Consider the following 12,054-nt stretch of genomic DNA (forward strand, 5'->3'; position numbering starts at 1 on the left):
GCTTGAACTCAACAAACTGCTAGATCATGACCTGAACCAAAGTCTGATTCTTAATGAACTGAGCTGCCCAGGTGCCCCTAGGAGGAGAGCTGTTTTGAAACAAATCTATAACAGAGCTGAGGAAGAAGAAATTTAAAGAAATATATGGCTATAAGAGATCTAGTGACTATCTAGTTTGTCTACCTGTTTTGACTCCTCACCGGATGAGAAAACTGAGACCTGGGAAGATCACAGGATGTCCTAAATACCACACTATTCTCCACCAGTCAGTTGCATCTCCTGTCTGGCTTTGTCCTTAAATTCCTTGCAAAGCCCTCAGTTCGCTGGATTAAGAATGTTTCAGAGACCAGTTCACTCAACTCCCTATCATTAAATATTTTGGAATCTCTTTTCTGAAAGCCTGAAGCACTAATCAGAAAGAGAGAAAGATGGAGGGTGTGAGGTTTCCTGTAGTGTGGGTCTGAGGGTCCATGTGTCTAACAGGCCTGTGACGTCATTATTAGCCTGAGGCTTAATGATACCCAGTATAGGGTTTGAAGGGCAACAGGCTGCATGGTTTTTTGGCCAGGAGAGCAGGTTAGAAGGCTTCTTTACCAGATTGGGTAGTTTTTCTCCAACCCAATGAAGCAGGTACTGTCATTGCTCTCAATTTGTGATTGCTTCTTCAAAGCTAATGCTTCTGTCAGAATTGGTCTAGGATATGGTATGAACCAGCTGTGTGACTTTGGACCAGTCATCTTCCCTCTCTGAGCTTTTTGACTCTGTAAAACAAGAAGTTGCTGATATCTAAGACTATTAGGGGTCCTTCATTCCATGACTCATGCCATATTGGTAGCATCCACTGAAGAATGATCCCAAGCCTCTTTTCCTATATTTCTTGTAGGCTTCTTGTGGTCAGGAATATATTTGGAGTCATTGGTTGAGAGGTGGTTCCAGAATCAATGGTTTTGTTTCTCTAGGGTGCTGCTCCTACTCTGATTTGTTTTTCCCCTTTTCATACTGCTTGTGTCTAATAGGCCTGAACTTTCAGACTTAGTCAATGGCCAGTCTTGGACTCCTACTTATGGAGGAGTAGGTGGATGGGGGTAGAAGGACCTCCGTAGTAGCTGGTCACGTGAATACTGTCCAGGACATTCCATCCAGTAGGATTTAAGGGGTTAGTGCAGGATAGTTGCATGGATGTATTATGGCCTTAGTACTAGCTGGAAATAACTCAGGGGTACCTGGATTAGTCTAGATACAAATTTCTACTGGGCCAGAAGATGCCTATGCTGGTAGTTGGTTGTAGGCTTGGTCTTAACTGGATCTCTTCTCTGGATCAGCCATCTTATCCCTCAACACTTGGCTTCTACCAACTTTTTCCTAAAGCCAGTGGAGAGACGTCTATACCAAGGTTCACATATGTTGACCAGCCAGACTTCTCTATTCCCACAATGGACTGAAAAAGGAACATGAAATATATCCATCCACAAACTGAGGGTTAATGTGCACACATTAACATCTGGTCCCCTTTCCTCCAAAGGTAGCTATTTGAACTACGCTATAATCCTGCATGGCCTTGTGGTTCCTGTGGACAAGAGAATCACTCTTCAACAAAGACCTACAGCACTTACCTTCCCTTACAGGGAAATTGTGACCCAAACCTCGATCAGTCTTGCCCTGTTTTTTTTTTTTCCTTAAAAAATTCCAACAAAACAAAAATGTATAAAGCAGATAAAGAAATTTATCAGTAATCCCTAGAGATAACCAGCACTATTAGTTTGAGGTACATCTTAGACTTTTTTCTTTGCAGAAACATAAGTATATTTGCATATTTTAAAATTTAAATTGTGATGACATTTTCCACATCTTTAAAAACTCTTTGTGAACATGATTTTAACAAATACATAATATTTTCTAAAAAAGATATATCATAATTTGCTTAACTATTTTCCTAATGGTGGAAATTTATCCTACATTGTTTTCAAGGTTTTTTTTTTTCTTTTGTTTTGTTTACCGTTATGCATGTTGCCAACTTACTTCACCAGAGGTTATATAAAGTATACTTCCACCAGCAGTGAATGAGAATACTAAGCCCATAATGCACCATTATTATTATTATTTGCTATTATTGTAAGTGAAGATCACTATTACCTCATTATTATTTTAATTTGAAATTATTTGATAACCCATCGGGTTGAATATTTACCATTTGGATTTTCTCATTTAGAATTTTTGTGTTTGTGCCCTTTGTCCATTAGTCAAATAAGACTTTGTGCTTTTGTTTTGTTTGCTTGGTTTTTGTCCCTTGTTATTTGCTTCTTTGTTGCAGGTATTTATTTATTGTCTTTTCATACTCCTTACAGTTTTTTGGCGTGCAATCCAATCCATTGGTATTTTCCTTTGTAATTCCTTTGCTTTCAAATTTAAAAAGTTTTTCTCCCCTCAATAAATAAAATATACCTTTATCCATATTTTTTTATTATTTGATTTTTTTCATTAAGCCCTTTGATTTACACTGAATTTATTTAAGTGTGGATCTGAATTGATTTTCTTTCAAGTAGTTAACCAAGTGTTCCAGTATCAATTTTTAAATAACCTTCCCTTCTTTACTGATTTGTGATACTTCCTTTAACTTTTATTAAGGTTTGCTTCTGGGCTATTTGTTCTTTTTTGCTCATCTCTGTTAGGGTAATATTGAGACTATTAGGTAGCTGTTAGGTCAAGGGACAAGGAAAGACATTAATCTTAACTTAGCATAACCACCTCTACTCCCTTGGAGATGCTTAAAGAAGTTATATGCACAAGGGACAAGCAAATAAATATACCGTTTATTATTAGCTGAGGTGGGGCTCTATCCTTTATTATGGATTCTCCAGTTATCTCTTGCAGCATAGCAAACCACTCAAACTTAGAGGCCTCAAACGACCATTTAATTATGCCCATGGATTATATGGGTCAGGAATTGGCAAGGGCATAGCAAGGATGTCTTGCTTCTACTCCATGATATCTGGGACTTCAGTTGGGAGTAACTTGGTGGCTGGAGGCTGGAATCATATGAATTTGTTCACTCACCTGGCTACTGACTGATGATGGCTGTCAGCTGGGACCTCAGCTGGGGCTGTCAGCTGGCATACTTACTTGTGGTCCCTCCATGTGACTGCGTGTGCTTCCTCATGGTGTGGTGGCTGGGTTCCAAGAGTGAGTGCCCCAAGAGAACCAGGCAGAAACCTTACTACCTTTTATGGCTCAGCCTCAGAAGTTATATAGGATCACTTCTGCCAGAGCCTCAAACCTGTCCAGATTCGAGATGATGGAAAGAGTGTCAAAGGCACATTATAAGGAGAGGATGTGTGATGGGAGATACTGTTGTGGCCATCTTTGGATGAGGTACAATTGCCAGAGCAGGGAACTTGGACAAGCTGAGCTAGAGCATGAGGCATAGACTATTTCTCCTGCTCGATAGTGTCTTCCCCCAAATACCCACATGGTTCACTGCCTCACTAACTTCAAGTATTTGCTCAAAGCCACCTTCTTAGTGAGGTCTCCCCTGCTTATTCTATTCAAATTTGACCCTTCCTTTTTCTTTCCCCAGCTTCTGGAATACCTTTTCACTTTACTGCTCCAATGCTGTAGACTTTCTGTTCCCCACTCCCTCTTAAATGACTGGTCCTCACTCTGTCTTACCTGAAGTGTGGGGTGTACCGTCCTGGCTCTGAGCCTCCCAGGTCACTCACACCTGCTCCCACCGCCTTGTTCTCCACCTGATTCTACAGGGCCTGTATCTTCCTGTCCTCACTTACCAGTGGGAAGCAAAGGCACTGTTTCCTCACCAACTCATTGCTATATCATCTCCCTTTACCACCCTTCTCACTCAAGCAGGACAAGGACACTTGGGTCCTCAGGACAACCCTGGGAGGCAAGATGGCCAAGTATGGAGGTATTCATTTGATGATGGCGAAACTAAAGGCCACATAGTAAAAGAGCTTGCCTGAAGTTATAAAGAACAGCATCTGGAGCTAAGATGCCCCTGACTTGGAGTACATGAATCTCCATTTATTTGCGTCAATCCTTTCTGATGTGTTGACTGTCTCGATTTGTGACTCTGGACCGCTTCTCAGTCTTTCCGTGTTTCAGTTTCCCCAAAAGGGAATTTTAAAACATCCCAAGTTGTAAGGCAATTGTAAGCCCTCAAGTTGTCAGGGACAAAACAGCCTTGTTGCAATTCATGAATCAGTTGAATAGCGTGAACATGGCAAGAAAATGGTTGAATATCTCTTTAGGATATCTCTTTAGAGAACCTTGTAGTTTGATCAATCACCTTCCAGAAATACCATTTTGACTATTTTTAATACAGAAGTTACATACTAAGCAAATGACTATTTTGGTTATGGTACTTCCCCTCCCACTACCTTCAGTCTAGAGAACATTTTGACAATCTCTCTCTCTCTCTCTCTCTCCCTCTCTCACTCTTTTTTAAGAACTAAATTTCCTTCAGGGGCGCCTGGGTGGCGCAGTCGGTTGAGCGTCCGACTTCAGCCAGGTCACGATCTCGCGGTCCGAGAGTTTGAGCCCCGCGTCGGGCTCTGGGCTGATGGCTCCGAGCCTGGAGCCTGTTTCCGATTCTGTGTCTCCCTCTCTCTCTGCCCCTCCCCCGTTCATGCTCTGTCTCTCTCTGTCCCAAAAATAAATAAACGTTGAAAAAAAATTTTTTTTAAAGAACTAAATTTCCTTGAAAGGACATGAGGACACAAGAAAATAACTTTATTTCACTTTCTTTGACACACTCATTTGAGATCTGGGCCTCAATAAATGGGGACTATTTTCTAGAAGGTTCCCCTTCAAACTGTCATTCTGCTGTTATGTAGTGATATCCTGCGGAATGTGGAGTGGGCTGGAGGCTTACTTTATGTAAATATATTAATCCTTCCACTGCCCTGGAAGCTGCCATGCAGTGCAAGCCACATAATGAATTTTGCCCTTCAAATATTGAGCCAGCGTATATATTTCAGCTAAAAGGTAGAAACCGGCTTGTTTGTAAGTGGCAGAAGGCCCTAGGAATGTACATTTTTGACAGGTGCCCCAGGATTCCAGAGCACACCACCATCTAAGAATTACAGATCAGAGCGAACAGGAGCAGAGAGCCCTGAGGAACCTCACTGGTGCATATTGGGGCACTTGCCTTGCCCACATGGCTGTGGCAAGAGTTTTGGAGTTTCAGACAGCTGACTTGTACTCCACATGGCACATTTTCTTTCTTTTTTTAATTTTATTTTTTATTTTTTAAAGTTTACATCCAAATTAGCATATAATAAAACAATGATTTCAGTAGTAGATTCCTTAGTGCCTCTTACCCATTTAGCCCATCCCCCCTCCCACAACCCCTCCAGTAACCTTCAGTTTGTTCTCCATATTTATGAGTCTCTTCTGTTTTGTCCCCCTCCCTATTTTTATATTATTTTTGTTTCCCTTCCCTTATGTTCATCTATTTTGTCTCTTAAAGTCCTCATATGAGTGAAGTCATATGATTTTTGTCTTTCTCTAATTTCACTTAGCATAATACCCTCCAGTTCCATCCACGTAGTTGCAAATGGCAAGATTTCATTCTTTTTGATTGCCAAGTAATACTGCATTGTGTGTGTGTGTGTATATACATATATATATATACACACATATATACACACACACACACACACACACCACATCTTCTTTATCCATTCATCCGTCGATGGACATGTGGGCTCTTTCCATACTTTGGCTATTGTTAATAGTGCTGCTATAAACATGGGGGTGCATGTGTGCCATCGAAACAGCACACCTGTATCCCGTGGATAAATGCCTAGTAGTGCAACTGCTGGGTCGTAGGGTAGTTGAAGGCCTACAGAGCACAAAGCACAAGGAATAATTTATTGTTAGGCTTATGATATCGGTAAGGGTATACAAGCAGAAAAAAAATTAGTGTAAATATTCAAGTCGATTTGTATTTCCCTGATGATGAGTGATGTTGAGCATTTTTTCATGTGCCTTTTGGCCATCTGGATGTCTTCCTTGGAGAAGTGTCTATTCATGTCTTTTGCCCATTTCTTCACTGGATTATTTGTTTTTTGGGTGTTGAGTTTGAGAAGTTCTTTATAGATTTTGGATACTAACCCTTTATCTGATATGTCATAATGGGTTGCCACTTTACACCTGTCAGAATGGCTAACATTAACAACTCAGGCAACAACAGATGTTGGCGAGTATCTCTTTTGCATTGTTGGTGGGAATGCAGGTTGGTGCAGCCACTCTGGAAAACAGTATGGAGGTTCCACATTTTCAATAGGCTTTTAATAGGCTTCAATTGGCACATTTTCAATAGGCTTTTAAGGACTTTTCCCCTTATTTGTTTCAATCTCTCTCAACCCCTTTAATCATGTAGTTCTTTTCATTTGCTAACTCAAATTCCTCCTCCTATAGATTCTCTTCAGTTGTTGCTAGTCCCTGGTAAATCTGCATATCATAGTGATCAGCCTGGGGCATAGGGAGGTGGCTCATAAATTTAGCCTGTAAATAGAACTGGAGTTTAAGCTCCTTATTACCATAGAAATTAAAAATTCTTCCGCTCACATGTAGGTTTGGTCCTTAGACAGGGTCTGCTAAACCCGCCAACTCCAGGTGGGCTCCGAATGCCCTGTACTTACCAGCCACTGAGCTGGCACCTTCCTTGGGAAGGAATCAGACACTGCCAGCCCCACTGCTCAAGGCCCCTCGTGCATTGTGTATCGCGCTGTCAGATGCTGCTCTGTGAACATGAATGGGTTTCCCTGCTCTTCCTTTCATTCCAGTTACCAGAGAGTCAGTGGGATTGAGTTCAGTTCCTGGAGCTGAGCTGGATATGAGAGATGATATGGAGGAGGAGGAAGACTCATCCCCTGGAGAGCAAGGTGGCCTCATTCTACTTCCTGCGGTGCCCAAGGAGCCCCTCTGCTGCCTCTGGGCTGGTCAGGGTCAGTCTGCAGTTTCCCCTTGTTTTCCTTTATGCCCTTTCTTTCTCTGCCCTGTAGAGAAGACATCGATGTTGCTGTGGTTCTAGAAACAATGGAAACAACCATTAGCTTAGTTTAAAAAAAGAAAAAAAATTAGAGAACCCATTCTCTGCCAGGTACCAGGCTAGATGCTGAGGATACGATGCTGAATAGACTGGTTCCTGCTCCCAAAGACTGTTGGGCCCTGAGAGAAAGCCCTTGGGCATCTGGGGATGCTGTAGAAGGTTCTGAGTCCTTCCTCTTGCTAGCAATGTGGCTTTGGGCAATAATAACATTAATAAATTCTATTTTGGAGCACTAACTATGTGCCAGGAAGAATGTTAGGTGATTTTACACACATTATCTATTTAAGTAAATTTGCCTTTTCTACATCCAGTTTCTTTGCACTAGACAGACTTTTTGTCATCCCAGCTCTTCTTCCACTGTAGATCTCTCCGTCAGGACCCATGGGCATGCTCATGTGATCTAGGGATGGTTATCGGAGTAGAGAGGGCCAACAGTCTTTATCCCGGAATTTGGGACTTGAATGAGTTGGGTCAGTGGAGAGAGTGAGGGGAAGAAGGTGAATCTGTGAGTCTCTGCGTGTGTGGATTGTTACACATAAAACTCAAGAGCAGCTGAGGAAGTCAGTCCACACATGAGAAACAAATAAAGCAGATTAGCAGCAAGGTGGAGACAGAAGAAGGTGAGAGGGGCCCCTAGGGCTCTCCAGGCCCAGGTAGCAGTGTGCTGTGGATGCCCAGCTCTTCGCCTGTTCTCAGGTTCTGTGAAATGGCGTGAGTCCTGGCAAGATCTTCCCTTCTTGGCTGGAGCTGGTATGAATTGGCTTTCTAACTGTTTTAAAAAAAAAAAGTCTTAAATAATATATTTCTTATGTGCAAAAGGGAATTGTCAGAATTAAATGAGACCACATGTCTGAAGATGTTCTATGAGCTGTAAGGATTTGTTTAAAATGAAGGAGATTATTGACTGATGATGACAACAACAGCGATGATGATGATGATGATGATGAAGAATATCACAAAGCAGGGGACAAGTTAAGCTGTCTGTAAGATGTGAGATGAAGGAGAATTTTTTAGTAGAGCTCGAATGATGGTGGTATTACCTGGTCTCAGGTGGAGTAGATATGATTTGGTGCTGGAACCAATGGCTTCCATGGTGACTTGGGAGCTGATCTAGAAGTGTGAGCTCAGTGAGGATGGAGCTTGGGCCAGGGGAGCAGCTGACTTCTGTCTCAAATGAGCCCTAAGAGACACATGCACCCCAATGTTTATAGCAGCACTATCAACAATAGTTAAAGTATGGAAAGAGCCCACATGTCCATCGACGGATGAATGGATAAAGAAGATGTGGTATATATATACAATGGAGTATTACTCGGCAATCAAAAAGAATGAAATCTTGCCATTTGCAACTACGTGGATGGAACTGGAGGGTATCATGCTAAGTGAAATTAGTCAGAGAAAGACAAAAATCATATGACTTCACTCATATGAGGACTTTAAGAGACAAAACAGATGAACATAAAGGAAGGGAAACAAAAATAATATAAAAATAGGGAGGGGGACAAAACAGAAGAGACTCATAAATATGGAGAACAAACGGAGGGTTACTGGAGGGGTTGTGGGAGGGGGGATGGGCTAAATGGGTATGGGGCACTAAGGAATCTACTCCTGAAATCATTGTTTTATTATATGCTAACTAATTTGGATGTAAATTTTAAAAAATAAAAAATAAAACAAGTTAATAAAAATAAATAAATAATAATTAAAAAAAAGAGCCCCAAGGACTATTGCATTAGATTTGCTGGACAGGGTCTCCCTCCCTCTAAGGAAAGGATCTTTTTCCTTCTCCTATTTCTTACCACCCTTCACCCTAACTAACCCCACTATCTTGAACTAGCTCTGACCAGCTTCTCAGTTAGTGGGGGGGGGGGGGGGGGGAGGGGGCAGGTAAATGCAGTCCGTGAAGTTCACATGCCCTGAGTAGGTCACTTTAGGGTGGTGAGGAAGTCATGGCTATGTTGGGAAGACATCATTGAGACAGATCACCCCAACCACCAGCTCTATCAATTTAATTGTCAGCAGCAGAGTTCTGTCTTGGGCTGACAGGGACAAACCCATTGAGCTCAGTAGCATCAGGCCAGAGTGTGGTTGAGGGGACTAGGCTGACATCTCTGACACCTTTGATGGATATCAACCCTGCTTGATCTCCAGTGTCCTTCAGGGGAGAGGACGGGAGGTGTTTGTCATCATGATGTGACTTGCATGTTGAACTGCTAGCTCTATGTACATCTTTTCTGGCAAAAACATTGTGTTTTCTTCAAAGATGGGATGTGTGCTTGAAGGCTGCAGACTCTCCCATTGTTAGAAACACCTTGGCACCTGGGGACATTTTGGGGCTGTGAGAAGTGATCTTTTTCTCCCATCCAAAGGATTTAACTTTTCTCCTTTCTTTTCTTTGTGTTCTCTTCCCCCATCATTAAACAAAGTAATATGCATTAGAAAATACCATGCAATACATTTATTTGTTCACCCATTAATTTATTCTACAAATGTGTAGTGACTGTATGTCAGGCACTGTACTAGGGTTTATCAATACAGTAGAAAGAGAAAGACATGATTCTTGGTGTTGTAAGACATGAGGGGCAGAAACAGACCAAAACACTAAGCAGAAGAGTAAAGGAAATAATCTTATATTGAAGTGAGTGCTGTGAAGGAAATAAACCAAGGCCAGACTAGGGACAAGGGATCTACTTAGTTAGGGAGGCCAGGGAGTTGAGTACTCCTCTGCCAAGATCCATAAGAGGAGAAGGACTTTCAAGGGAAGAGCATTCTCAATAGTAGAAACTGTGTGGGGAAAGGCCCCAGTCAGGGAGAACTGAGTGTGTTCAGGACATGGAATATGGCCAGTGTGACTGCAGTGATCTTGGACAAGCACTTAACCACTCTGTGCCTCATCTGGAAAATAAGGACAAAGGTAATGGGGTAGAGTGCTTCATTCATTCATGTCTTCTGAGAAGCAGATGCCAGGAAAGGATCCGTGCAGTAGATGCACTGGGAAAAACATTTTGAGGGGTAATGGGGAAGAAGCCAGAAAAGGTGAGACAGTCTTAAGACCTCAATGCAGAGGGACAGGAAGGCATTCCAAGAAAGATCTGGCCAGACTTGAGAGGAGCCCTTGAGCCAGACCTGCTTGTTGGAGGAGTCTCACAACTCACAGGAATGTGCCCATAGTGCCCAGGGACAGATGTGGCCTTGCTGTGGACTCCACAGAGCCATAGGGATGTCTGCTGGGGCTGTCAGTCAGTCATGCTCCTGCAGCAGGAAGTCTGAGCAGTGCATTTTCATGCATGCCAATAGTATGTGCTTAGTTGACACTCTGGCACATAACAGGTGTTAAAATTCAAGTGCAGCTTTTGTTGTTATTATTACCAAGGCACTCTTAGTAATGACTTTTGTGATCTTATCCTTGTTTCCCTAATTGCCTTTTTTCCCCTAGCCAGCTGTTAGAACCTCTGGACATTAGCCATCCTCATGGTTGAGTAAGGGAGTTACTAGCAAGAGAGAGGAGGCAGTTGTCACACAGTGGGACTGGAGAGATACCACTAAAATCACTCTTTCTTAAAAAGAAACCCGTCATACTACTAGAAGTTCTATCATTAAGAATTTCTTCCTTTGGGATACTCCTCAAACCACAGCTCCCAAAGGGAAGATTTCAAAGACTCTTTGTAGATTTTTATCTTTGTTCTTTTCAATCATTTGGAAGCACTCAACATTGCTTAACTTCTCCTTAAAATTCTCCTCTTCCCTTTCATGGGTCCCTGCTACACTGATTATTCCAAGCCCCTTCCCCTTCCTTTGGTCCATGTCTATATTCTTTGCTGACTTACTTTTTCCTTCCATCCTTTGGGAGCCCTAAGACTCTCTTAACACTCTTTCCCTCAGAAATCTACTATGACTGTAACCAGAAGCATGCCTGTCAAGTCAGTCTGTCTGATCTGTAGCTCTTCCAGGCTCTCTACGGTATCTCTCAACTTTCCTGTGGTCATCTCTTCTGGAAGCCCTCCCACTAACTCAGTCTCATCATGACCAAACCAACTTCTCCACCCCTGCTTTTCCCCGCCTCTGGGTTTCCCAATCACTCCAGCTGGGAACATGTGTGATGTTTTCCTCTCCTTCCCCTTCACTTCCAGTCATTCCTGAGTCTTCTGGTTTTTTCTCAAGTGGTCACTTTCTTCTTTTTAGCTTCTCTGCCATTGTCTTAATTCAGGTTCTCTCCTCCCACCTGTAGTTTTGCTGTGGCCTCTTCACTGGTCTTTCTGCTGGCTGCCCTTGATCCCTCCATTTATTTGGAACCATCTGTTGATTATGTAATACACATGGGTGAGTCAGAGTGGTTTTTTGTTTTTTAATTTTTTTAATGTTTATTTAACATTAACAAATATGACAGAGAAAGAGGCACAGAGTGGGAGTGGGAGAGGGGCAGAGAAAGGGGGAGACACGGAATCTGAAGCAGGCTCCAGGCCCTAAGCTATCAGCACAGAGCCTGATGTGGGGCTTGAACTCACGAAGGATGAGATCAGACCTGAGCTGAAGTCGGATGCTCAACCAACCGAGCCACCCAGGCACCCCAGTCAGAGTATTTTTAAAGTTCTTTAAAGTGGTTTTTTTCCTCAACAACTTCAGCTGCTTACAACCTTCTCTGCATATGTCACTTGTGCATAGGCCTGGCTTTTGAGAGAGAACAAAGGCAAACTTGAACTTCAAGGCCTTTCTTGCCCCCATCCCAGACCTGACCACTTGCTGAACCACTGTGGTTTGTACTTGACCTTTCAGACAGTGCATCTTCTTGTCTCTCCCCCTATCATCTGTGGGGGGTCCTGTCCCCATTGCATGATCCCTCTAGGGAGACAAATCCAACCCCTCCTCTGCATCCTGCCCACTGAACCCACTGAAGTTGTTAAAGACACTGTGGCTATTTCCTGAGAATGTCAGAAAGTTCCGCTGCATCAGACCCATTGTTTATGTAACCCACTGTTAAAGCATCA

General features: G+C 42.6%; 1 protein-coding gene across 1 annotated transcript in view; it reads left to right on the top strand.

The window, feature by feature from the left end:
• Positions 1-12,054, top strand: part of ALK (ALK receptor tyrosine kinase) — a 671,492-nt gene that overhangs the window by 50,287 nt on the left and 609,151 nt on the right. The window lies entirely within an intron of this gene.

This window comes from Acinonyx jubatus, chromosome A3 (genome assembly GCF_027475565.1).
Source record: "Acinonyx jubatus isolate Ajub_Pintada_27869175 chromosome A3, VMU_Ajub_asm_v1.0, whole genome shotgun sequence".
Taxonomy (NCBI): domain Eukaryota; kingdom Metazoa; phylum Chordata; class Mammalia; order Carnivora; family Felidae; genus Acinonyx; species Acinonyx jubatus.